Consider the following 27,189-nt stretch of genomic DNA (forward strand, 5'->3'; position numbering starts at 1 on the left):
GGTGTTCCACAGGGCTCAGTTGTTGGGTCCCTTGCTGTTTGTTGTATATATTAATGATTTGGACTTAAATGTGGGTGGGATGATTGGGAAATTTGCAGATGGCACAAAAAATTGGCCATGTAGTTGATATTGAAGAGGATAGCTGTTGTCTCCAGAATGATATCAATGGTTTGGTTGAGTGGGTGGAAAACTGGCAGATGGTATTCAATCCAGGGAAGCATGAGGTAATGCATTTGGGAAGGGCAAACAAAGCTAGGGAATACACAATAAATGGGAGGATATTGGGAGGGGTAGAGAAAATGAGAGATCTTGGTGTGCATGTTCACAGGTCCCTGAAGGTGGCAGGACAGGTGGATAAGGTGGTAAAGAAAGCATATGGAATGTTTTCCTTTATTGGGCAAGGTATAGAATACAAAAGCAGGGATGTAATGATGGAGCTGTATAAAACACTTGTTAGGCCACAGAGGAATTTTGTATGCAGTTCTGGCCGCCACTTTACAGGAAGAATATAATTGCTCTGGAGAGATTACAGAGGAGATTGACAAGAATATTGTCCAGGCTTGAAAATTGCAGCTATGAGGAGAGATTGGACAGGCTGGGGTTGTTTTTCTTGGAACTAAGGAGGCTGAGGGGTGACCTGATTCAGGAGTATAAGATTGAGGGGCCTAGATAACGTAGATAGGGATGCCCTGTTATTTTATTTTCTGGCCAATGCAGGCACGATGGACTGAATGGCCTCTGTCTGTGCCATAACTTTTCTATGGTTCTTATAACCTAAATGTAACAAACAGAGGTTACAAGTGGTCCCCGCCGCACAGGGCTGCAAAATCCCACAAAACGCAACTATAGATAACTTACAGAAATGTTAGTTTCTTTCTCTTATTTCTAAAAGTCTTCTTTTTGCATTCTACTTTCAGTATTTCATCGCATTAACACACATTATGATCTTGGGCACCAATTGTTTTTGACAGTATCCAGCTATCATTCTTCCTCCGTCAGTAGCTTCGATTGGATGTATGTGACCTTTCACCCACAATCAGCTCAGTCTGTCTCTCTTCCTCTCCAAACTTATTGCAGAATAGTCGCGAGGGAAATTTTACCCCCCCGCCTCTGGCATATTTGAAGGTGGGAGCGCACGCAAGATAAAGTGGGTGGCCAGCCCACCCCCGAACTGACCCCATATAAAATGGCTTGGTGGGGGGGGGGGGCGGTGGTTAAGGTGTCAGACAACCCGTCTGCCATTTTGCCTATTGATACCCATAAGTTGCCAATTCAAGGCCATGCAAGGACTTCATTCCCCCTCCAATGCGATACCACCTTGGGTGGGAGAAGGTGGAAGGAAGGTAACCAGCCGAGAGCTTTAACAGCTTGCGATAAAAGGGAGGGGGCTACCTCCTTTTGGGGGTCTCTTGTGCCCATTGGGGGCACCCCCCACCAAGTCAGTACCCTTCTTTGTGCGTCTCCCCCACTCCCCAGCCTCTAAAACCTGATGCCCACCACCCTCTCCTTACCTCTCTATCTCCGATCCTTCCCCGAACAAAATTCCCGGACTTACCTTGAAGTGTGGTATCCATCTTCCCTCTTCTGGTGACTCCATGTGGTCCCAGCAGTGGCCACTACTGTATTCTGGTTGGCCAGCAGCTCTTGAGGGCAGGACTTCCTTTCCCTGAGGGGCAAAAGTCCCACCCTCATCTTGTTAAGGCTGCCCCCAGCATATTGTCATTGCGGGGCAGCCCATTTTAAAGTTAGCGAGATGCCGACTGACTTTTTGACTCCATCCCTCATTTCTAAACAGCAACTCTGGTTCTTTCCCTACTCAGTCATTCTGGATCACTTTCTAGTTCCGACTCTCCTTTTCTCTCAGTCCAAAATGGGTCCTGCACAAACTCTGACTTCACTCTGCAAACCACTTTGTGAGATCCAAAGACTTGTGCAAAAATTACGAGGTCTTTCCAAATAAAGCCTTTGAGAATGAGAGAATACTGGAGTGCCGCGTCTACTCTTCAGTATGAATGGATTTGTCTTAACTCTATTGGCCCTTCCATCAAGAAGTAGGGCTACGGCCAGTAATAGGTCAATGGTTGAATGTACAGCTCTCAGTTGCTTTCTACAGTACAAAACCAAAATATTAGAGAGGCTGAAAATCTGGGAGAGAAACAGAGTTAGCGTTTCAGCAGAGTTATATGAAGGGTCATCGACTTGAAATGTTAACTCTGTTTCTCTCCACACTTGCTGCCTGGCCTGCTGGGTATTTCCAGCATTTTCTATTTTTATTGCTGCTCACACTAAGTGGCTTCATGAATTCTCTCCACTGGGAAAAGAGGATTGGTAAACTTGTCACATCATGCGCCATGCTGCTGGCTTTCGATCAACGGAAATTAGATTTAAATGCAGTGTGAAATTCAGCAATTCTTTTTAGTGTCAGGTATGTCTCAGTTGCCAGCACTCTTACCTCTGGGTCACAAGGTTCCAGGTTCAAGTTCCACTCCAGAGCTGGAGTATAAAAATCAAGGCTGACACTCTAGTGCAGCACTCCCTCAGTACTGCATCGTCAGATGCGCCAAGTCTCTGATCAGACATTAAGCCAAGGCCCCAGCTGCCCATGGGGGGATTCCAAAGCACTATTTTGAAGAGGAGCAGGGAATTATCCCCAGTGTCCGGCCAATATTTATCCCTCAATCAACATCACAACAACAGATTATCGGATCATTATCAGATTGCTGCTTGTGGGATCTTGCTGTGCAAGCGTTTCCTACATTACAACAGTGGCTCCACTCCAAAAGTACTTCACTGGCTATAAAGCACTTTGATTGTTGTATGAGGAAAGGTTGAGCAGGTTGGGACTATGCTCATTGGAGTATAGACGAATGAGAGGTGATCTTATTGAAACACAAAAGATTCTAAGGGAGATTAAGAGGCTAGATGCTGAGAGAATGTTTCTCCTCATGATGGAATCTAGGATTAGGTGTAAAATTTTTAGCTCAGTGGGTAGGTGCACGCCTGACCCGACCGAGCGTAAAATGATGTGCAATTACGTCAGGCGAGCACCCCGAGGTCGGCAGTGCACCCGCCAACGTCGAACTTTCAGTTGGCAGCGCACCCGCTGACGATTAAAAGATCTGTTAAGGCCATTAAATGATCAATTAACTCAAATATTTCGCTGCCAGTCCAATTTTACGGTTGGCGGGCGAGCAAAAACGCCAAGCGGCCTTTACACTTTTCAGGAAACCTCATCCACGGGCAGGGTGAGGTTTCCTAAAGCAAATAAAAAAATAAAATAAAAATTTTTAAAACTTAATGAATCACATGTCCCTGCTCATGTGACAGGGTCACACAAGGGGACATGTTTCATTACATTTTTTTTTGATAACACTTTCATCTCCCTGAGGCAGCTCTTGTGTCTCAGGGAGATTATGAAGCACACACACTCGCATACATGCGTGAAGGTCACACTCGCCTGGCTCGCACACTTCCCCACCCCGCCCCACTCAAAGCGCTGCCACTCGTGTTTCACGCTGGGCAGGCCTTAATTGGCCCGCCAACGTGAAATTGCCTTCCGGCCCCAATCGCGGGCAGCAGTTGGCTTCTCGACCGTCCCCGCCGAGCCTGCCTGACATGGGTGAAATTCTGCCCTAGAAGGCACAGCTTCAGAATAAGGGGTCCCCATTAAGGAATGAGACGAAGAAGAATTTCTTCCATCAGGGGGTTGTTAATCTACCCCAGAGAGCAGTGGAGGCTGGGTCACTGAATATATTCAAGGCTCTAGCAGATTCCTGATCTACGAGGGAGTCAAAGGTTATGGGGGAAGTGGGGTGTGGGGGCAGGAAAGTGGAGTTAAGGCCACAATCAGATCAGCCATGATCTTATTGACTGGCAGAACAGGCTCGAGGGTCCAAATGGCCTAGTCCCGCTCCCATTTCTTAAATTCTTATGAGATATCTGGTGGTAGTGAAAAGTGCTGTATAATTGCAAGTCTTTCTATCTCTCTTTCCATTCTCTCGCTCTGGTGATCCTGAACTCAGCCTGTTTCTCCCAGCCTGTAGCTGAATTTAAGAATGAACAGAACGAGGGTCCTAAGCTATAGAAACAACATGGCAGTTGGTGGAATTGAGAAAAGTTGTATGAAGAGCTTAACCTTTGTGCCATTTTTGCTTGAAGTCTCAGGTTTAGTCTGTAATGAGTTAGTCGATCTCAGTGAACGACACTGATATGATAGCTACCATGGGAACTTGGGAGCATGGGAAGAAATGAGGGAAAAGAAGGAGGAGGATTGACTGAGCAAAATTTAAAACTTGGACTTTAAACCTGGAGTAGGTAGGTAGAGTAGCAGGTATTTGAACATCCCACTGGTCTCATTAACACTGTAGCCCCAGAGCCCACCAGAATCTGACAGGAATTAATTCAGGCTGGCAGGCAGGGAGAAGTAAGGCAAGCACAGGACGAGACCATCACCAGGGATCTGTGAGAACAGTCCATGGTTTCAGGTCAGTGAATGGGGTCAGGGGATATTCAGGGTAAGAGTATGTAAGTCAGTCTGGGTACTAGATTTTAGTGTAGCTCAACCATTTTTGGGTTAATTTAAGTTATATTCATTGTAATAAGCTAACAAGGTTAAATTCCATTTTGTGCTAACACTGAGGTAAGAAGCCATTTTGATATTGTTAACAGCAAAAACCTGCAGATGCTGGAAATCTAAATCAAAAACAAAAATACCTGGAAAAAAATGCTCCTCTCCACAGATGCTGCCAGACCTGCTGAGTTTTTCCAGGTATTTTTGTTTTTGTTTTGATATTGTTAACCTTTTACAACAAACTTACCTAAAACAGTATTACAAAGCAGTCACTGACTAGCAATTGATGTTTTCTTTAGAAGGAAGTACCCCAATTACTCTGATAATTGAAGAATAAGTAATTAATAATCAGTGGTTAATTAGAAGTTATTTTATGCTATTTTTGTATTTCCCCATTAGCTTTTCTTATGAAAAAATTAAAGTGCTGTAACAGCTGGGAAAGAAATGGGATAAGTCTTGGACGCCCTCCCTATCGGGAATACACACCTGTCCTTGATTGCTGAGTCTGTCTTAATAAATGGGACTCCAGTAAAGACATCAAGATGAGAGGCAAAGCTTGAAGGAATGCATTGTCTTAAGTTTAAGACAATATGTGTAATTAGCTAGAACCAATGGAGTTAACTCTTATCGCATTATTGACAAATTATAGAATAATTAGCCATTTCCAGCAACTTGGCTAAGGTGGGCCTATAACATCTTTTGAGTATAAAAAAAGGGGCTGCAGGAACCATATTCGTGTGCATCAAGTGTGGAAGAACCAGTTTAGATCTTTGGGGGGTATTTGAGCATCCTCCCATCAGCACGAAGATAGCTTCCAATAAACTTCAAGGGCAGATGAGTATTGAGCGTAGTTAGTACTAGGACTGGTTTGGTGACAGATTCCCTGCCAGTCGAAATCCCAGTGATATGAGTGCTTCTTGGAGGCAGTGACAGCTTCTCTGTCGGCACAAGGAGTTCAAGTTATTGTCCACTTCTCTTGGATTGATCACCCATTTGAAAGCGTGGACTTGGTAGACTTCCATGATAAGTATACTTTACTTGTATTCTGCCTCAGTTAGTTGATAAGTTTCTAAAACTTGCTTATAATCAATAAACTTCAATACTATTTACTGATGAGGTGTCTAAATCTTTGCCAGATGGTTATATCTTTGTTGAATTCGAACAATTTTAAAAAGGGCAATTTGAGTTCCAGTATTAGGCAGTGCATCACTAAATTGGAACAGTCTGAAATAACAGAGACCCCCTTTTATACTTGTAACAGATAGGCATGATTGCAGTCTGAGCTGGGGGAAGAGAGATCTGGGCCAGGAGAGATCCAAAGTTTCCTTCCGGTGCCCGGTGGAACACTTGTCCTCCTCCAGATGCACATGAATACTTTAGAAAAGAAAACAAACTAGCCATCTCAGCCCTTTTCTAGGGCTGCTGCTCTTTTGTGCCCAACATTTCAGGTGAGGCCAATAGCTGGCACTGAATGCACACAACATAAACAAGGCATCAGGGTCTGAATGACAGTCTCAGGCCCCACGTTGTGCGTATCAGTGAGGTCCTTGCTTGCCTAGGGCAAGGGCCTTGCATGCTGCCCAAACATGCCTGTTAAAATGACGGTGTGCTGTGGCATGAGTACCACACTGCCAAAATTATAACTCGCAACATACCTTGTTGTTGTCAGGTGCAGAGGAGTTAAAATTGGGCCTTAAGTGTTGACATTGCTGCTCCATGTATTTTTTTTTTGTAGTTCAGAGTCATAGAGCAATAAGGATATTCTTGGTGAGTGCGCACTTCCCATGTTGTACTAGTTTTTAATTCCAGTTAAGGGTAAACTGGAAACTGTACTAACTGACCTGAATCAAGATTCAAGTACACTTTCTAACATCTGTGGAGCACAACACATTGCTGAATAGAAATCTTTTAAGAACATAAGAACTAGGAGCAGGAGTAGGCAATTCAGCCCCTCAAGCCTGCCCCGCCATTCAATACGATCACAGTTGATCTTATTTTGGCCTCAACTCCAATTTCCCGCCCTCTCCCCATAACCTTTCAACCCGTTACTAAATCTATCTTCTCAAATTTATTCAGTGTCCCGGCATCCACTGCACTCTGAGGTAGTGAATTCCACAGATTCACAACCCTTTGAGAAAAGTAATTCCTCCTCATCTCTGATTTAAATCTACCACCACTTAGCCTAAAACTATGGCCTCTCGTTCTAGAATGCCCCACAGGGGGAAACATCTGCTCCACGTCTACTTTGTCTATCCCCTTTAGCATCTTATATACCTCAACTAGGTCTCCTCTCATCCTTCTAAACTCTAGCAAGTATAGGTCTAAACTGCTCAATCTCTCCTCATGAGACAAGCCCCGCATCTCTGGAATCAATCTAATGACCCTCCTCTGAACCGCCTCCAATGCAACTACATCCTTCCTCAAGTAAGGGGACCAAAACTGTGCACAGTACTCCAGGTGTGGTCTCACCAATGCCTTGTACTGTTGCAACAACACTTCCCTATTTTTAATACTCTATTCCTTTAGCAATAAATGCCAAAAATCCATTTGCCTTCCTTATTACCTGCTATACCTGCATACTAGCTTTCAGTGATTCATGCACGAGGACACCCAGGTCCCTGAAGTTTCTCTCCATTTAAATAATAAGTCGCCTTTTTATTCTTCCGACCAAAATGGATAACCTCACACTTATCCACGTTAAACGCCATCTGCCAAATTTTGGCCCATTCACCTAACCTGTCCATATCCATTTGTAAATTTCTTATTTCTTCATTGCAACTTACTTTCTCAACTCTTTTGGTGTCATCTGTAAATTTAGCTGTAGTACCTTCTATCCCTGAATCCAAGTCATTAATATAGATTGTAAATAGCTGGGGCCCAAGGACCAAAACCCTGTGGCGCCTCACCAGTTACAGCTTGCCATCCAGAAAAAGACCCATTTATCCTGACTCTCTGCTTTCTGCTGGTTAGCCAATCCTCTATCCAAGCTAATATATTACCCCTAACTCTGTGTGATCTTATCTTGTGTGTGTATTAATCTTTTGTGCGGCACCTTATCAAAGGCCTTCTGGAAGTCCAGATATACTACATCTACAGGATCCCCATTATCCACTTTGCTTGTCACGTCTTCAAAGAACTCTAGCAACTTAGCCAAACATGATTTACTCTTCATAAAACCATTCTGACTCTGATGGATTGCATTTTGACTTTCCAAATACCCCATTATTACTTCCTTAATAATGGATTGCAAAAATTTTCCAATGACAGACGTTAAACTAACTGATCTATAGTTTCCTACTTTCTACACAAAAGAAAAACTCATCCACTCTACTTTCTGTCATCAGCATTGGAATTGCAGTTCAGTCTGCCGTGCACACTTGTCAGTCCTAAAGGTATTCTTTGATGTTCCTGGAAACCAGCACAGGGACATAGGCCGTCAGGCACAAGATGCGAGTGTTTAGTCTACAGAACACCATGCTGAATTCACATGGGGGCTGCTTCATATTAACTGAAAGAGGTACTAATAGGCCAGGATTTATCAAATCTTAAGATCCAATTGCACATCACCATACGATTTGGGCAATGTTAAACCACTCTTCCGTTTACTTTGTATTATGTAGGACTGTGACTAATCGATGATTGCAACCTCAAATAGGATAAAGTTAAATACTGCATATAGCTGTGAAGAAGTTTAGAGCCTCTATTATTTCTTCCTTGAAAGAATAGAATAGGATGCAACAGCAAAGGAGCTATCATTACAGGGAGATCAGCACAGAATGCAACTGCAAAAACTAAAGACAAACCAACTGGGTGATTTTGACCTCAATCCCAAGTAAACTAGTTATGAATTTTAAACAGCACATCAAAACACAACAAAAAACAAAACAGGGCTTATGAAGCAAATGTTGCCTAGGATGCCTGAGTAACAAATTGTGATCACTTCTTTGTTGCAAAGCACCAGTAAGGAACAGTAACTAGATGAGGAAGGAGTCCCTCTCACGTAGAACATAAGGGACATAGAAGAGAAAAGAAAAGGAACATCTCAGAAGTGCAGCAGATTAACAGTGGAAGATGTGGGCGATCCATGAGAAAGGAATAGAGTGAATTTGCATTTATACAGCACCATCCACTTTTATAAGATTACCCAAAGTACTTTTACAGCCAGCAAGTTCAGTGAAGTGCAGTGACTTGTATGTGCAGGGAATGTGGCAACCAATTTGCTCAAAATCAGTACAAACCACAAACAGTAACCAGATAAGTGACCAGGCAATTTGATTTGGTAATGTTAATTCAGGGATAAATGTTGGCCAAGCTATGAGAGAATGAATACTCTCCTGGAATCTTCTAGATCCACATGAAAACCAGGCTTAATGTCACATGTAAAAGACAGCACCTTTGACAGTGTAGCACTACCTTGGACCTAGGTGTCAGCCTAGATTACGTGCTTGAGTGTCTGAAATGGGCCTTGAACCCATAAACCTCTGACTTGAGGCAAGAGTCCTATCACTGAGTTTTTTTCCCCAATATTCCAAACAGCATTAAATGCAGCAACAGGAAATGCTCAGCAGATCAGGCAGCATATGTGGAGAGGGAAACAGATAACGTTTCAGATCGATGGCCCTTCATCAGAACTGGGGAAAAGTTTGAGATGTGCAGGCTTTAAACAAGTGAAAGGTTGAGGGAGCATGGGAAACAGGACAAAGGGGGAGGTTATGTGGCAGGGAAGGAGAGATGAAATGACAAAAGGTTTCAAGGTGCAGACCAAAGGGAGGGGTGTTTGAAAAAAAAACAAGAGAAGTGTTAGGGGAGGTATAAATGCCAGAATCATTATTATCTGCTGTCTGAAAGCAAAGCATGGTAGATGTCCCAGGCAGTTGTGAGGCTTCTTGATCTTTCAGTTTGAACCATTTCAGTGTTCATTCTGAACATTGTGCACAAGAACATTAAAAAAACTCTGGAATGACAAAAAAAAACCTAACACTGCTTTCAGCACCACAAGCTACCCATCATCATGTGTTGTGCCCAGCTACCAGACTGAGATGAAGAACTATGGGCAAGAAAGAATTGCAAACTTAGATATTTAAAAAAACGGAGTAACACCGATCCCAGATAGCAAACCAAGAAGATTATATCAACTGACTGTTGTGTTCCATAAATGTTGGAAACTGTACTTTAATCTTGTATTTAGCTCAATGACTGCATTCCACAGATAACATCTGTTTAGTCCTCATGTAATTGGAATCACAGTATTCCATACAATAAAACCCAGATTGTCAGTTGCCATTTTGATTTCTCAGTCTGATCTCTATTCTTGGTTTTCTGCACTGTTCCAATGAGGCTCAATGCAAACTCAAAGAACAGCTTTTCGTCTTTCTCTACCAGACACTTTGCAGTCCTCTTCCTTTAATAACTTCACACTTCAATAATAGCTCCCCATTTTCACCCAGGAAGTGGGGTCCAGACATTGAGAGATGACCGTGCCAATGCTTACAGGAATGAGGAGAATGGAATGACCGTGTTTGGGGTAGTGAACTTACATCAGAACACCATGCAAACGAGATGGTCTGCACCCTTGACATAACCTGTTTTTCCCCCTCTTCAGCCTGGCCAATGGCACCTGTTTGGAAATTTTACACGCTTCTCTTTCGAACAGCCTGTCCCACAACTTTATGTGCTACTCACATGCATGCTGTGTCTTGTGGTTATCCTTTATTTCTTTCATTTCTCTCATTAAGCCTCCTATTGTCTCCAGCTAATATTACTTCAGTCATTTATTGATCTCCATCTATCTCAGCACTTTACAGAGGATGTGTGTATGCTCCTTCTTTCTTTTAAATGCTATTGATCAGCAGTACCTCCCTGTTCCAAAAGGGTTTAGAACTGAAATGTTGACTTGTTTGTTCTCTCCACAGATGCTGCCTGATCTACCGTGTGGCAACATTTTCCGATTATTTCAAACTTCCAGCATTTGAAACCTTTTGCATTTGCATTCCATACAGTATTCGCTTTACTGTTTCCCCCTCTTAACTTCTGATCTTTTTCTTAAAGAGAGGAGTTAACCAGGGCAGGCTGAGCTGACAGTAATCTATTCCACATGGCTGGAACATGCTTTCTAATCTTGTTTTGGACTCCTGTTCTCTTGTGCAGTAGTTAGTTTTAGAACCATATCAAGTGGCACAATATTGTGCACACCTGAGAATAGCATGGACTGCCTTAGAGATACTCACTACACTCACTTTTTAATCGGGGGAGTGCAGAGTTTCCAACACAAGCACATGCTCTGTATACTAACCTCTAAATGCTAAGAAATTCAAAGCCCAAACACTAATAAAGCTGTGTATAAGTTTCTGCTGAGTTCCAGGCTTCAAACCCATACTAATTGGAGGATAATAAAAATCTGCTTTGTCTGCTAGCTGTACGAGTTCTGAGCTTGAAATGAATCCCAAAGCCCTTTGCAGTCAACGAGTACATTTCTGAAATGTAGTCACTTTTATAGTGTAGGAAATGCAGCAGCCAATTTGTGCACAGCAAGTTCCCACAAACAGCAATGTACTAATGGTCAAATTCTCTCTCAACAGCACAAAATCAGATTAATTTGACCAAGACACCAAGGAGAAAATGCCTAATCTTCTTTGAAATAGTGCCACGGGATTGTTTATGCCCTCTTGAAAGGGCAGACAACATCTCGGATTAACCTCTCAACAGCCCAGCATTCCCTCTGAACTGCAGTAGAGTGTCAGCCTTGACTTATATGTTTAAGTCCTCAGAGACGAGAGTGCTACCAACTGAGGTAATGAAATATACCACACACATGCTGTAGGCTGGGGGGGGTGCCTTCTCAGAGATTGGGGCTAAAATTTACAGTACAGCTTCAGCATTTTGCCATGTTATACCTGACCTGGGTGTGCGTGAGTATGATACTAAATTGCCTGAAATGGCAAGTGTTCCATTTCCCAGCTTTTGTATCACTCAAATATCAGAAGTACAGGATTAGACTTATTTTCACTCAGGTTGCAGTTAGGCAGTACTGCACAATACCAGTGCAAAGCTGGAAATATTTTAGAAGCCTGCGCTTCTGCTCTTGGTCCTTTGCAAAATGCATGCTGGGCCAAAATCAAAGATGCAGTGCAACTGGGGCATAAGTTAAAACATAGAAATGCCTCCCAGGCTTTTGGTGTCTCTTTGTTTGAATTAGACACCCCTGAGACAAGATGTAGATTCATTTACAATGACTGACTGAAGGAGAGGAACGGGGAGGAACACACCTGTCGACAGAAATAGAGACACACAATGGCCTGTCAATCAACAGACCATTACCCAATTATTGTTGACAAGTGAAACATGAGGCCAGGGAGACTAGCTAGCAAAGGTGATTGTCATGAAGTTCCAACACATGCAGACTATTTGTGAAGAGAGATTTTATACTTGCGTTAGGAATTCCAGTCTGCATAAGAGCTGTAAACTGAATAAAATTCGCACCTGAGCACATCTAAAAAGGAAATGGTGCGAGAAAAAAATGATTTTTTTTTGGAGCAGTAGGGAATAAAAACCACAAGAAATTACACCCAAGGGAGTAATGATCTGGGGGGGTGGTGTGTGTGTGGGGGGAAGGAGTCCAAAGAGGGGGAAGGAGGAGAAGGTGGTGGTGGGGGGTGTCCAGGTGAACAGGTAAGGGAGTGGTCTGTGGAGTCAATTACAGCTCCTGGGGAGCAAACTGAGGGTGGGCGTGGTTGGAGGGAATGGTTGGTATGAGAGGGGGCAGAGTGAGCTGGAAGGGTGGGAGGGCGAGGCTGCAACAGTAGCGGTAGAAGAGATGGCGAGGGTGGTTGTTGGGGACTCTGAGGCAGACATGGACCCTGGGGGTGGGAAGGAGGGGGGGTCGGAGAGGATGGGGGTGGGATTCTTGGGAAGGTAGGGAACGTGCACGTTCACCTGGGGCTGAATTTTATGACCTACGGGCGGGCCCGTGCCCGACCCGATCGGGTGCAAAATCACGCAAGACGACATTGGGCGAGCGTCCTGATGTCATTGCGCACCCACGTGATATTTCACTCAGCAGGCGCACGCAAAAGTCAGAAGCGCACTCGCCAACAATTAAAAAGGGCAATTAATTCCATTAACGGTGCAATTGTCACCGATTTTTCATAGCCCATCCACCCTTACAGTTGGTGGACGGGCGAATCGGCCAGGTGGCCCTTGCATTTTTCTTCATCAAACCTCATCCAAGGGCGGGATGAAATTTCTGTTATGAAATGAAATAAAAATAAATATCTGTGGACAGCATTTTTACCAGCTATATTTTCAGGTGATTGATTGTGACACATGGACACTTTTTTGCAGCTTTTTAAACCTTTATTTGAGCATTTTCAGGTCTCCAGCTCCGAGGCAGCTGTCTGCCTTCAGGGAGCTTTCTAGCAGCACTCACCCGCGTCTGTGGAAATGTCATCACCTGCCCTCTCCCTGTCCCCCACCCCAGCAGCACTGAGCTTTTCAGTGCATGTTTCACACTGGCTAGCCGACAATTAATGGCCAACCAGCATGGAATCAGAGTCGGGGGCCCATTTCCCGACCTGCTCCTTCGCCCGCGCCCTCCAAAGGTCAAATTCAAACCCTGGACATCCTGGAAAGAAAAGGGTTCTGGTTGGCACATGACGATGGGGAGGAGGAAGGTGATGCCGGGAAGTGGGGAGGTTGCTGGGGGGGCAACAGTGATGGGAGAAAGGTCATGGGTAACTGGGGGAGGGGAAAGCTGGGAGAGCTGAAAACAAACCTTACTACAACCATGCTTACAAAATCAAAAGTGAGTGGAGCCTCATGTTGGACGGGCACGGGTGCTGCATGGAAGTGTGACCAGTGGGTGGGCAGAGTTGCAGGTCAGCTCAGGTGGACAACTGAAAGCGAACCCCAGCAGGCAGCACTGAAAACGCTCAGGACATTGAGATGAGTGTGAAGGAGGAAGGATCCATGTGCGCGGGAGAGTGCTTGCACGAGGCTCCAAAAGGCCCTGCCCCGCCCCACACACACACACACACACACACACACACACACTTCTCCCTCCAGAATCACTTCAGGTCTGGCTGTGTGCAGCTGAACTGCTATGGGAGGTGGATGAAGGGGGAGGACTCACGGAGCCTGCAAATGATGCTGAAAGACACCACTGCACATTACTCAGTGGAAGTGAATATATTTTCGGTTTATAAAGTGACAAAATCTGTTCAATTGTGATCAGAAATTCTTAACCTTTCTAGGCCTACCGCTTCTTCTAGGTGCTGCCCTCACATCCGCAGGAAGGGTAGAGACAGTCTGTACAATGGTTGGCCCTGGTGCCTCTGATGATTTCGCTGTGGGTCCTCTGGAGAGCTGAGGATTTGAGAATCCAGCTTGCTTTGTCTGTCCTCCTGTGGGCCAGCTACTCCCTCTGCGGTAACAGAAGACGAGGTTGAGGGTGTCACAGGCAAAGGGGACTCGGAGGGAGTGGACAGCCTGGAGATTCCCGAGTGGTTGACCCAGGGGTGTCCACCTACTGCTCATCCTCCCTTTGGGCACCCGAAGGCCTCGCCTGACTTCTTGAGGGGAAGGAGCACATGGAGGGACATCAAAGTGCCCCATTTCCCTCTCATGCTGCCACTGCAGGAACTCACCCATGGCTACTGCAATGGAGTGCAGGTCTGCATGCATCTCCGCATTCTGCTGGATCAGAGTCTCCATGGCGTCAAGTGGACTATGGTCAGGATGGGATTCAAATACCGGTTATGCAAACAGCGAATCGCTGAAAACACAGAATGAATACAATCTGCTCATCTGTATTGAGCTAACATAAGTATCCATCGCAGAGATATATGTGCCTCCAGTCCCACACAAATTTATTTTATTCTTTCATGGGATGTGGGCATACTAGCAAGGCTAGCATTTGTTTCCCATCAAGAATTGCCCTTGAACTGAGTGGCTCGTGATGTTCTATGCATTTAAGGGATAGCAGCATGTCATTGTAGTATAAGGGTGTTCAGCAGAGTAAGGATTAATGTGGGACTGGAGAACAGTTATCGCCCATGGTTTGATGCAGAGAGTCAGATGATAGTAGACCATGTGGAGAAAAGTCTGGAAGCAGCCAGCATTGAGACAGCGCCAATGCATGGCAGTACCTTGGATATGTATATAGTTATGGATATGTATATCGTTATGGGTTGACAATAAACAGTTTATGTTCAACCATATAAGCTTCCAGACCTCTTAGCGGGATACTAAACAACATTGTGGTACTACAGGATGGACTCAGAAATCCTTGAGAAGCGGGAGAAGGAACGGAGATTCTCAAAGTGTGAAAAACTAAAGAAACTGAAGCCTGACCTGACAGAGGTGAGCCTAAATTGAAGACACAGTTGGAGATCACCTAAATAAAAAGCTCCATTGCAGACGTGGAGGCTGAAGGGCTCCATCAGCGCATGTCAAGGTCCATTGCCAGGTGTGATTGAAGGCAAAGTCAAGGAAACTACCCAGATCGTAAAAGGCTCAGCAAAATTCAAAGAAAAAAGAAAAGGCTGAAAAAAGAAGAAACCACTGTGCAGAGGAAAAGAACCACCTGAGTGAAGGAAGAGTCAATAGACCTGGCCAAATAACAAGAAGGGTGAGCAAAATATAGTTTAAAAAAAAGCTCAAATTACCTTTTAAAATAGGCAATCAATCAAGATCATCACATCCAGAACGCAGCTGCAAGAAAGCTGCAGCAACAGATCCACAGCCAGCACCATAATGCGTGGTGGCCTAGCTGGACTGAAACGAAAAAAGGATTTTAAAAAAGCACCTTCTAATGCCTTTTTCTGATTTAAAAACCAAACCAAGGGCCAAAACAAACATCATGTCTTAGTAAGAAATCAGAATGAGTCCAGATTAATACCTTTTTATATTTGTTTGGTGAACTTGCTGACAAACAAATCCTAATGCAATACATTGTTGAGTCTACAACCAACTTCAATGAAATATTAACAGCCTTTGACAAACGTTTTAATCTTCAAGTTGCGGAGAGTGCAGAGCTTAAAAAGAAGCACAGAAAACCCCCAGCAAAGCAACAAATGGGTGAAAGACAACACCTGAATAAACCACATGAGGGCACCAGAGAGGCATGGAAATTTCCAGAAGTCCCAGGAATCTATCTTTTTGGGAAGACCAAGACAGGAATCATAAATTATTTTCTCTTTGAAGATACAGACATGTTTCCAGAATTGTACCAGCAGCTGGTAGTGAACAACATAGAAAAAACCCTGCAGCATGCAGAGTAAGAAAAAGCAGAAATAAAATTAGAAAATGTATCAAAGCTAAACTGGAGATTTGAAGTGCAAGATTCAAGCTGAGTTTATACCTTTTCAAACACATGATAAACAGAAGCCTTCAATGAACCAAACTTTTTGAGACCTGAACAAACAAATTTCATAAGTACCAGGAGGAAATAGCGACCTTCAATTCCACAATTGGCAAATCAAAGCGGGAGTTGGGGAAACTCAACCAGCTGTACAGCCAGGCACAACAGCAGACAGAAAAGGCACTCAAGAAGTTGCAACCCAAAAAGACTTCTTGAAGAATCAATATGTAGCCATCAAAAAAACACGAGGAACTAAAAAAATGTTGAATACTACTTTAGCAAATGCAGCATTGGAGCTATCAGCAGCGACAATGCAATGCACTGAAGCACAGACTGAGTTGGTAAGAGGTCAACAAGAAAACAAACAGTTGAAGGAACAGCTGGTCAAATGCAAAAAGAGTACATAACCCTTCAGCAGCATGGGGAAAAGACGATTATCTTAAAAGCAAAATGGAAGAACAACAGAAGAAACTCAAGGAGACCCTCTTGAACTACAAGAAAAATCAAGATGAATGGAGAAAGAAACTCAAGGAGGTTCTGTTGAATTACAAGAAAACTCAAGCTGAAGCAATTGAGCATTGCAAAGAAAAGGAAATGCCGTCGAAGGACTTTCACACGTTACAAGGATCCCTTAGGTCAAAATTTGTTCTTCTGGAAAATTATGAAGAGAAGCAAAATGAATTTAATGTCACTCTGAATGAACTGATGAACCAGTTGGCAAAGATACAGCAACGTATTACATTCAGGAGAAAGCCAAGAACACAAGAAAGATTACACACAGCTGAAGAAAATGATTGGACATGGAAAAACATTACATTTCCAAAGATATTTATGAAGAAATGAACCTAGAATGGCAAGAGAAAGTACACGTTCTCACAAAAGAGCGTAAAGAGTCTCAGAAACAATTAGCAGAAGTAGAATTACAGAATGTGAGCTTGAAAGATAGCGCAGAAGGAAAAATTGATCAGTGCAAAGAACAAACTTTCACGTATGAAAGAGGAGTTTGCTAGTGTCAAATGAGAACTGATGAAAACACAGGAGAGTTGCTCACTTCAAACAGGACTTGAAACGTCTAAATGTTATACTTATGGAAGCAGGTTCAGCAAAGATAGGTCTTCAGTTAAAGCTTGAACTTCAAGCATCAGAAATCTCGGTTAAGTATCATGAAAAATGCCCGGAACAGGAGAAAGAAGTGGCGATGAATTGGAACAGTTGATTGAATGTGGAATTAACAACCAAGACTGATGAACTTTGATCCAATTTGAAGAACATGAAGGATGAGATGCGCAGTACAGAAGACCAAACCCAGTCTTGAAAAGCACAGAATAAAAATTCTAAAAAAGATTAGATCCTCAGTGAGTGAACTGAAAGAGCCTAAGGAGCAGTGAGTGACCATAGAAGAAAGACTCTGAAGGGAACTGAATGCCCAGGTGAAGTTGTTAAGTGCATATAAGGATTTCGCAGATAACTCTGAAACAAAGACAACTGAACTCAACAGGCTAGTCGCTGAGCTGAATGAAAAGATTCATAAGCTTGCAAAAGGACTGGAAAATAAGGGTAAACAAATATTTGGCTGAAATTGTGCAAAGAGTGGAAATTAATGTTCCATTTTTGAAACGTCTACATCCAGGAAGTTCATAGTGGACCACACGGATAAAGAAAATCTGAGTCCACTCTAGGAATGAACAGATTGCATATTTCCCTTCAGGAGGAATGGGACAAACCCATGGTGTCCGACAAAAACAGACGGGTTGTTGATAAAGAGAAATGCAACTCGAAGGGGTGCAAAAAGCAAATCAAATGGAGACAACCAAGTATAGGAAACAGAGTACTAGAATTTCAACGCTGAACCAACAAAGTCAACCCAAAGTAACAGAGATATCATTCCTCCAAATGTGACAAACTGAAATCTGGAAGAATTGTCAAATCTGAAGAACATCTGATTTTATAAAGTCAGAAACTTAAGGCGGGGGGGGGGGGGGATGAAAGAGGTAGCAAGAAAAGTAAGATTGTACTGTAAATAGTTATACTTTGTTGGAAGGAGGAAAAGTTTTTTTTAAACAAAAAGGGAAATGTTTTATACGCCTTTGAGCAGTAGCAGCATGCCATTGTTGCATAAGGGTGTTCAGCAGACCCAGGATTAATGTGAGACTGGAGAACAGTACTGCCCATGGTATGAAGTAGAGGGTCACATGATAGTAGACTGTGTGGAGAAGAATCTAGAGGAACCAGCATGGAGAGAGCACTCATGCATGGTAGTACCTTGGATATATATATATATATTTTATGGTTTAACAGTAAACACTATGTTTAACCATACAATCATCCAGACCACTTAGTGAGACACCATACAACCTTTACAACAGCTTGCTTGGCCATTTCAGAGGGAAGTTAACAATCAACTACATTGCTGTGGGTCTGGAATCTGGATTCACATGTAGGTCAGACTGGCTAAGGATAGTAGAATTCCTTCCCTAAAGGAGATGGGCTTTTAAAACAAATCAATGATAGCTTTATGGTCACCAACACTGAGACTAGTTTTATATTCCAGATATATTAATTGAATTGAAATTCCACCAGCTGCCATGGCAGGATTCAAACCCATGACCCAGGGAATTAGCCGGGGCCTCTGGATTACTAGTTCAGTGGCATTACCATTATGCCACCATCTCCAAATATGGCTGACTCAATTCTGAATTGTCCCATTGAATAGTCCCAGCAAGCTATTTAGCTCGTTCTAGTGGTGGGTAATAAGTACTGGCTTTGCCAGTGACATCCACAACTCCAGAACTTTTAAAGAATGCCAAGGAGAGTGAGCTAGGGCACTAGGAGAATGAGCCTGAACAGGCTAAATAACTTTCATTGAGTTTTCCTTAGCTATCAGATTTCATCCATCTGGCAAATGGCTCAACTTGAGCAGCCTGTGTGCTTCATTCAAGGTCAATGAGGATTTCCCTGTTTGCTCATGGCCGTGAACTTGAAGCACAGAGCTGTATGGATCTAAAATTGCTCATTGGCAGGTTTGAAGCAGCTACTAGCTTACCATCAACCACAGAAAATGGAGCTGCCCCGCAAACCTGCATCAGTGAGCAATGTCTAGCCATGCATTATCATCGAGTATTCTGAACTGAAGGCTGCTAACAGAGTTCACCTATTTGGATGGAACATACGCAATTGAACATTGCTCTCATTAATCTTAAATCACTTCAAAAAAGTTCTTTTAGCAGACTGAAGAGAGAGAATCCTAGGTCAGCCAGATGTCAGGTTACACACAAAACTCAAAATCCATCATGTATTTGTGATCACAACTCCATGGTTTTGGATTCAGAGCATATTAACCCCTGTCACAGCTTGGTAACATACACTGGATCAATAAGCCTAGAAAGCAGCAGGACCATGTTATTAACTGCATGGCAATAATATTAAGGCAGTACCAGGAATAGCACAGCTTGACATAGGAGACAAGTAAGGGGGCATTTCCGACATGTGTTACACAATAAGCTCAAACATGGTCAGGTTTGCAGGGTGGACAGAGAATACACTTTAATGACACAGAATCAGACGTGGTGTGGCACTGGCACAAAAAGTGGGTGCTGCCTGAAGTGAACCAACCAGAATGGCATTCAATACACAGACTTGGCAGGCAGGCTACTTTGAAACGCAATGTCATATATGTCGCAATAACAAAAGCAGTTACTGCAGAAACCACGTTAACAACCAAAGCAGCAATTCCCAAGTGACTGAAACAGGATATTGGAAGGCAATCAATGTGGTTCACCACTGGATTGCACAGTCACAAGTAGGACCATAAATAATGTATACCTCAAGTCATCAACCATGTGTTTGTGCCAATTATTGGGCCCACCAGACATCTGCACAAAATCCATTGGCCTGAATCTGTCGAGGAGCAGCAATCACCGTCGGATTGCCGCTCCATTCTGACTTCTCTGCGCCACAACTCTGCTCTGCATTTCTGGCTGGGACCCTGACCTTGGCTTCTTCAGAAATGCGGTGTGCTCTTCCATTGAACTGCTTCCTCGTAGCACTGGATCGTCGAGACGAGCTAAGCCTCCTTTTTACGGCACTAGCTACCACATACTGGTAAATGTTTGTTCGCACACTGAAAAGCTTTGGGCCATTTTGACAACTTTTCAGTGTGTTAGTGAATTGATTGTATTAATGAATGGCTGAGTGTGTCAGTGTGTAAATTGGTAGAGTGGGTAAGGTAAGGGTACAACGGCAGCTGGATAGGGTGGTTGGTGGGTAGGATGGCACCTGGGTAGAGTGGTTGGTGGGATGGCTGGCAGCTGGGTAGGGTGGATGAGGTGGTTGGGTGGCAGATGGGCGAGTTGGGTCAGGTGGGTGTGGGTAGCTGAGTCAGGACAGTCAGGTTGGCTCGGGGGTAGTCAGGCTGGCTAGGGAGGTGTTGTCAGATCAGGGGCTAGTCAGGTTGGGTTGGGGATGGAGCCAGAGAGTGTCAGGTGGTGGGAACTAGTCAGGTCAGGTTGAGGGAGGAAGCGGGGGGACTGGCACATGGGTGGTGGGGGCTAGTCAGGCCGGGTCCAGGAGTGTCAGTTGTAGAGTTACCCAGGAATTGGACTAGGATCTTTCTGTCTAATATTTCCTGGGTAACTATTGAGGTAAGTAAGCTGGAACTGTCCAAAGTCTCTTGACTCTAACTCAGAGTTGGAGGCTTTTTCCAAAGGGTCACAGGGAACGGGAGAACCGTCCATCGGAAGTTCAAGCCTCCCGGGCAATTCCCACAGAGTCATTGTGTCGAAACATCCGCAGGGTCCCGAAGCGCATCTTGGGAGGTATGTCTGTTCTCCAATGATCCGGAGACCGGAAGATTTGGGCCATTCTCTTTTGCACAGGTACAACACTGGTGTGAATATAGTTATCTAACCTGCGTGTGAATCTAATTATCTAACCTACGTCATGAAAGGCATTGCTGTGTATCCATGTGGCACCAGAAATGACTGACAAAGACTCTTAGGATGATAGGAGGAGGCCATTCAGCCCTTCGTCCCTGTGTCAGATGTCCAAAGGGATGAAGCAGGCTGGTCATCTGAGATTTCTCATTCACTGGAGAAAAAAATACCTGAACAACTATTTCCTCTTTATTTTGGTTTCACGTAATCGCTGGATGAAAGAACTCTATTCTGTAAAATGCAGCCAATGAACAAACCAGTAACCAACACAAAGGCAACCAATTAAAACCAGTCAGAAATGCTGACGACACTTTCTGGGCTTGTGCATGGATATGTCCGAACACTTTGGCAATGTACTATTAGGTTGCTGGCACTAATGGAACTGTACCCCAACAGGACTCAGTGTCTTCAGCATGAGGCTGAGGAAGAATATGTGCGGGAACAAAGAAAATCACAGAAGCACCAACATATTCTATCCTGTAATCTAGCCAGTACTTTCCCAGGCAGAATGAGTGAGGGGACTGTGGAGGGTGCTGCTCACAAAGTGCTTTATTGCAACTCCACATTTTCCAAACGTTTCAAGGTTTGTCCCATCCCGACTCTAAAGATATCTGGCAAGCACAGTACAGGCATTTTCAGACACATCCTAAGTTCTTGGAAGCAAATATTTCACAACAAATCTTCTGAATTAATACAAGAGGTCAGTAACTCCCTTCAAAAATCCATCAAAAAAGCAGATTAAACTTCAAGAGAGAAAAAAATCCCACATTTCAAGACGTTTCCAAACAAAAACGATTCTTTGCCTCAATTCACCAAAATTCAAGCTCCACAAACCAGCAGGTTCGCAAGATCTAGATCTGACAAAAAACAGCTACCGTCAGAAACCATTTCTCACATTTAAAAATCAGTGCTGACGTAAAAGTACCAGATTCAAGAGAGCTTCCGCATCACTTGTTCAGCTGGAGAGAGAAAAAAAACTTTTCCCCAGAAAATGACCCCGAGACAATATTGGTTAAAGAGGTCCTCTTAGTTTACTAAAAAAAAACATTTATCACACATACATATATATTTTTTAAAAATTCACTGCATTGAATGGAACAAAAGGTTAAGCTTTAAAAGCTATTATTCAAAAAAGCACAAGTAAAAAAATAGGTCAGGTATTTGAGTACCTACCAAATTGAAGGTAAAAATGAATAGAGCAAGGCTGAGGCAGCAGTTTAGACAGAAGCCTATAAAAACCCAAGCAGAAATATGTATTTCTTTAGAGATATTAAAAAAAAAAGATATACTTTCAACAGAATCCCAAACTGTGCTCAGAGACAACACCGAGCACTCAGGCAAGATTAACAACTGCAGGATGAGGCGAAGCACCTATTCAGACTGGCTGAATGGGATTTGCTGCTCCGGTATTATCCTACCTCGGCACCTGTCACATCTCGAGAGGAAGCAAAGGGGGGCGGAGATTGTCTTCTCCTTTGGTCATGTGAGCTCCTCACAGGCACTAATAGGGTTTCTGATTGTCTATGAGTAATCGTGTGTCACGCATGGGTCCAGCAGCACATAAATATTTCAGACAGATGGAGTCTGCAGCCAGTGCCTAGTTGAACAGTTTGCTTTACTCCTGAATCTCTGGACCCTTTTTTTTTGAAGCACCAGTGTTGAACTGAGAAATGTAATCAGGTCTGAGCACTCATTCTTCTTGCTGTGTTAACAGCTTTCATCCTCAATACTGTCGTTTAACCAGGGAGTTGTGGTTAATGTTCCATTCTTTGTGAATCCTCTGCCCTCTCCCTGTTGATTCTTTTTATGGATGTTGGTATTCCCATCAGGGAATCTGACCCGCAGTCTGCCTAACCCGACAGGTCCAAATAACTGAGTAAACTGGTGGAGAGTTTTCATATAGATTTTAAGCTTTGCTCATTAATTTATATTGGTTTGCTATCCTCACATCCCAGGTGCTAGCCCTTGCCAGTGTTCAATTATATTGGCTCTGGCCACCTTCTCCCTGATAGCTCACCCAAGCAGCCCATTACTTAACTTGTGATAGCAAATTATTTGAGTGTGGAAGATATTGCAGTTGACCCTGACCTGTCTTCACCCAGCATTCACATGTGCATTTTCCAATGTGGGGGTGTCCACTGGAAAGCAGTCAATACAGGCTGAATTTATCTTACTTGTTAAAATGCCATGCTTTATATTGAAAATAACTTTACTTATTGGACTGAAACCAATGGTTGAGTTTTAAAAGACTGAACAGCATTTTTTAAAAAGATAATAAAAAGCAGCTTCTAAGATGGCCAAACATTTGGATAGCTGTACCCTACAAATTTGAGAACCATTAAAACAGTGTCAGGCTGTCTAGAGACAGCTCATCAGAGGCGTGTAAATGAACCATCTCCTAAACCATTTAGAAAACATCCAGACAACCTCTATTTTCAACTGGGTGTGAACCAAGCCATCAGAAACAATCAATTTGGGCAATGGACCCTGGCTGAGAAGGGAACTCCTCCAGCCAAAATCTAGTCATGTCTAAACCGCAGAACTGGAATCAACTCGTTATGACCATATTTGGATAACAAATAATAACAAAAATAGCCGGAAAAATTCAGCAGGTTTGACAGCATCTGCGGAGAGGAATACAGTCAATGTTTTGAGTCCGTATGATTCTTCATCAGAACTGAGGGAATTTAGAAATGAGGTGAAATATAAGCTGATTGAGGGGGGTGGGACAGGTAGAGCTGGGTAGAGGGCCAGTGATAGGTGGAGGCAAAGGAGAGATTGCCATAGATGTCATAGAGAAAAGGACACAGGGGTGTTAACAGTGGTGATATTCGCTAAGAAATGTGCTAATGGTGACATTAAGGGTAGAAAGCAGGATGAGCAAGTAACAGATAACCCTAGTGGGGGTGGGGGTGGGGGTGGGGGTGGGGGTGAAGGAATCGAAATAGGCTAAAAGGTGGAGATGAAACAATGGATGGAAATACATTTAAAAATAATGGGAATAGGTGGGAAAAGCAAAATATAAATTATTGGAAAAAGGGGGATCAGAAAGGGGGTGGGGATGGAGGTGAGAGTTCATGATCTGAAGTTGTTGAACTCAATGTTAAGTCTGGCAGGCTGTAAAGTGCCTAGTCGGAAGATGAGGTGCTGTTCCTCCAGTTTGCGTTGAGCTTCACTGGAACATTGCAGCAGGTCAAGGACAGACATGTGGGCACGAGAGCAGGGTGGAGTGTTGAAATGACAAGCGACATGGAGGTCTGGGTCATGCTTGCGGACAGATCGAAGGTGTTCCGCAAAGTGGTCACCCAGTCTGTGTTTGGTCTCTCCAATGTAGAGGAGTCCGCATTGGGAGCAGCGAATGCAGTGGACTAAATTGAGGGAAGTGCAAGTGAATAACTTTGGATAACTGGTTGGTTTGTGAGGGGAGATCATGTGATGAGCCCATTAATCCTCTTTTCTGTTTTAAGAAACTGCTTTTCTCCAGGTCAGAGAGGACAGAAGAAGAGACACAGAAGAAGGCAGGCCTTGAGTGAGAACACCTCTCTCACTCTCTCTCTATCCATCTTTAAGCGTGAGCCCTGTCTGCTGTTTGACCAGCCATCTGCCACGGGTAGCATCTAAAATATCAACCCAGTAGTTGCTGACTCCAAGAGAACAAATAGAAATGGTCTGTCAACATATTTAATTTGTCACAACACAGAATTAGGGAAGTCCATTGAGCTCAATCCAAAACCATTCAAGTCATCAGTCTACCAGATCCTGTCTTTTATTTGGACTCAAACTATTTAAACTACCCTCCCACTTTGTAACTAACTTGTTTCTGCATGTGTGAACTCTTGAATGCATATGTGTGAGAGAGTTGGAGTGTTTTTATTATTTTTACTCAGGTCAGGTATTAAGTACAATAAATACTCCTCTCTTTTCCTTAAGACTTACAAGGAAATATCTGTGTATTTCATAGTCACAGCACATTAAACAGTTAAAAACTCTGAATTGGAAAGTTTATTCTTTTTTAAAAACCTGTTGTGGTTAAACAAGATGTGAAAAGAGAGGGGAGCCACTTTTCACCTGATCGTGTAAGAAATTTGAGGGTCTGTCCATGATTGGATGCATAGACAATGAGAAATTGGAAGTGAGAAATCAAATTGGTCCCTAGAAATATTTTTAAAATTTCCATATAGGGTTCTTTTGGCTTACATTATTAAAATACTTCACATGTCCACATTCAAGGGTAGTATCCTCATAGAACAGAATGAAGTAACTTGGGACACTTTAAAATCCCTCTCCTTTGAAGAGTTATGGAGTGTAGCTAGACATTTAGGCCCTAAATCAGGACCGATCATTGAGCTCTTAAAATACTCACAACTGGTACCAATATTTAATGACGAGGGTGTGGAAACATTTATTGTCTTGTTAGAAAAGCTTGCAACAAGGTTAAATGGCCAATGGAGGCTTGGACCCTTCTACTGCAAAGTAGATTAATGAGAAAAGCCATTAATGAGGTTTATTCACTATTATCCAATGAGAGTTCATCAAGCAATGAGATGACCAAAAATGCCATCCTGAATGTGTATGAGCTGGTACTGGGGGCATACCGCCAAAAATTCCAAACTTTCTAGAAACAACTGGAACAAATTTACATCAAGTTCAAAAGGGTTAAGCAACTTACTTTCGACCGATAGATACAGGTGCTAAGATCGATCCCACATATGAAAGGAGATGTCATTCTCCACGAGGAGTGCAAAAAACCATTCAGACACATGTTGAAGAGCAGGGGGGTCTCCAAAGCTAGGCAGGCAGCTGTCATAGCAGATGACTATGAATTAACACACAGTCCTCTAACTAAAAACTCTTAAAGGTTAGGGAGAAATAGAACGGATGTAGACGATGCAGAAATAGACTCAAGTGAAAAAGAGAGTAGGAAGGGAAAACAGATCAGTCTCCAACCTTTAAAAGAAGGAACCAAAATGATAAAGTGATAGGGGCATTCTCGGTGTGTTTTTAGTGAGGAAACTCTGGGCACATAAGTGCAGATTGTTGGCAATCCAAAAGATCAACATGGGCGTTACAGTAAAAACAGTGTAGCCATGAAGGTGGTATGCCGACGCTCCAATATAGCAGAGGGCCAGAATACCTACCAGAAGTTTTTACAAAAAGGACAAATTACTCCTTTTGTATCCCGGGCACCAGGCAAAAAGATAACTATCCTCAGGGATACCAGTTGTCATCAAACACTATTCGCAGTAACGATTGCAGAGTTGCCACTCAAAAGCGGAACAATTACCACAAAGTTGGTAAAAGGGCTTACTGGCAAATGCTTGAAAGTTCCCTTAGGTAAACTTTACCTGCAGAGTAAGTTGTCTATTGATGTAGTGACAGTTAGGATCATTCCGAGCTTACCAAAGCAGGGGTTCAACCTATTGCTTGGCAATGACTTGTCCAGCTGGCAGCTGCTGTGTCCTAAGAGTCCAGAGCAGTCCATGGAGACTGGAGAAACCGAAGGAACACGCAAAATTCTACACAACTGCAGAGGCTGAGGAAGTCCCAAAACTCCCGCAGGGAATGATAAGGCCACTAAAGATTCAAGTGGCTAAAGGAAAGCCAGCAACATTTAAAGAGGCCAAGACAGAGCCCGAGGAAAGCAATGGTGCTAGGATAATAGCAGCAGAGGTTGAAGAAAATGCACCAGAGGTATGGTTGGCAGAAACCTTCTTTAAGGATTTAAATAGGGAAAAGCAAAGTTCTCAAACAGGCAAGCCAAAAGTGCAGGAGATGCTTCACCTGGTTGAAGTGTCACAGGGCGCTGCAGCAGAAGCTAGACTGCCATCTGCGAGCAGTCGTGTCCCATAGGACCTAGTTCAGGTTGGGGGAAAACCTATCTCCAAAGCAAGGGGTAAAGGGAAGGTAATAGACCCTAACATAGGCTTGTCCAACCTTTTCATGTGGGGTGGGCGGGCACATTTCAATATTTCTCATATTCGGGGAGCTGATGAGCAGATTTCGGAAAGATAAGGTTTGGGGCAACCTTAAACATGATTTTTTTCTTTAAAAAGCTGACGTATGACATGAAACAACTTGCTGAGCAAAAAAAAATTAGACCAATAAATTGATAATTTAAAAAAATGAGTAATAAATAAAGACGATCATTAGAGTGTGAAAAGGTGAGAGTGTGTGTGTCCAGCTCACAGGATGCTCACTCACTCACTCACAACACTGTGAGAGTGGGTGAGGGTGAATGAGAACCCTGAGACTGGGAGTGAGCCAGACACACGCTCCGCTCCCTCTCACATACACACGCACACACCCCTCTCTCACACACACATCCGCCCTTC

General features: G+C 43.4%; 1 protein-coding gene across 1 annotated transcript in view; it reads right to left on the bottom strand.

Annotated features, from left to right (window-relative positions):
- LOC144681873 (RNA-binding Raly-like protein) overlaps nucleotides 1-22,176 on the bottom strand; it is a 1,117,315-nt gene extending 1,095,139 nt beyond the window's left edge. Inside the window, exon 1 of the mRNA XM_078543976.1 lies at nucleotides 22,031-22,176. The gene's annotated coding sequence lies outside the window, so the exon portion shown is untranslated. The remainder of the gene's footprint in view (nucleotides 1-22,030) is intronic.
- Nucleotides 22,177-27,189: the final 5,013 nt, after the last annotated feature.

This window comes from Cetorhinus maximus, chromosome 6 (genome assembly GCF_964194155.1).
Source record: "Cetorhinus maximus chromosome 6, sCetMax3.hap1.1, whole genome shotgun sequence".
NCBI lineage: Eukaryota > Metazoa > Chordata > Chondrichthyes > Lamniformes > Cetorhinidae > Cetorhinus > Cetorhinus maximus.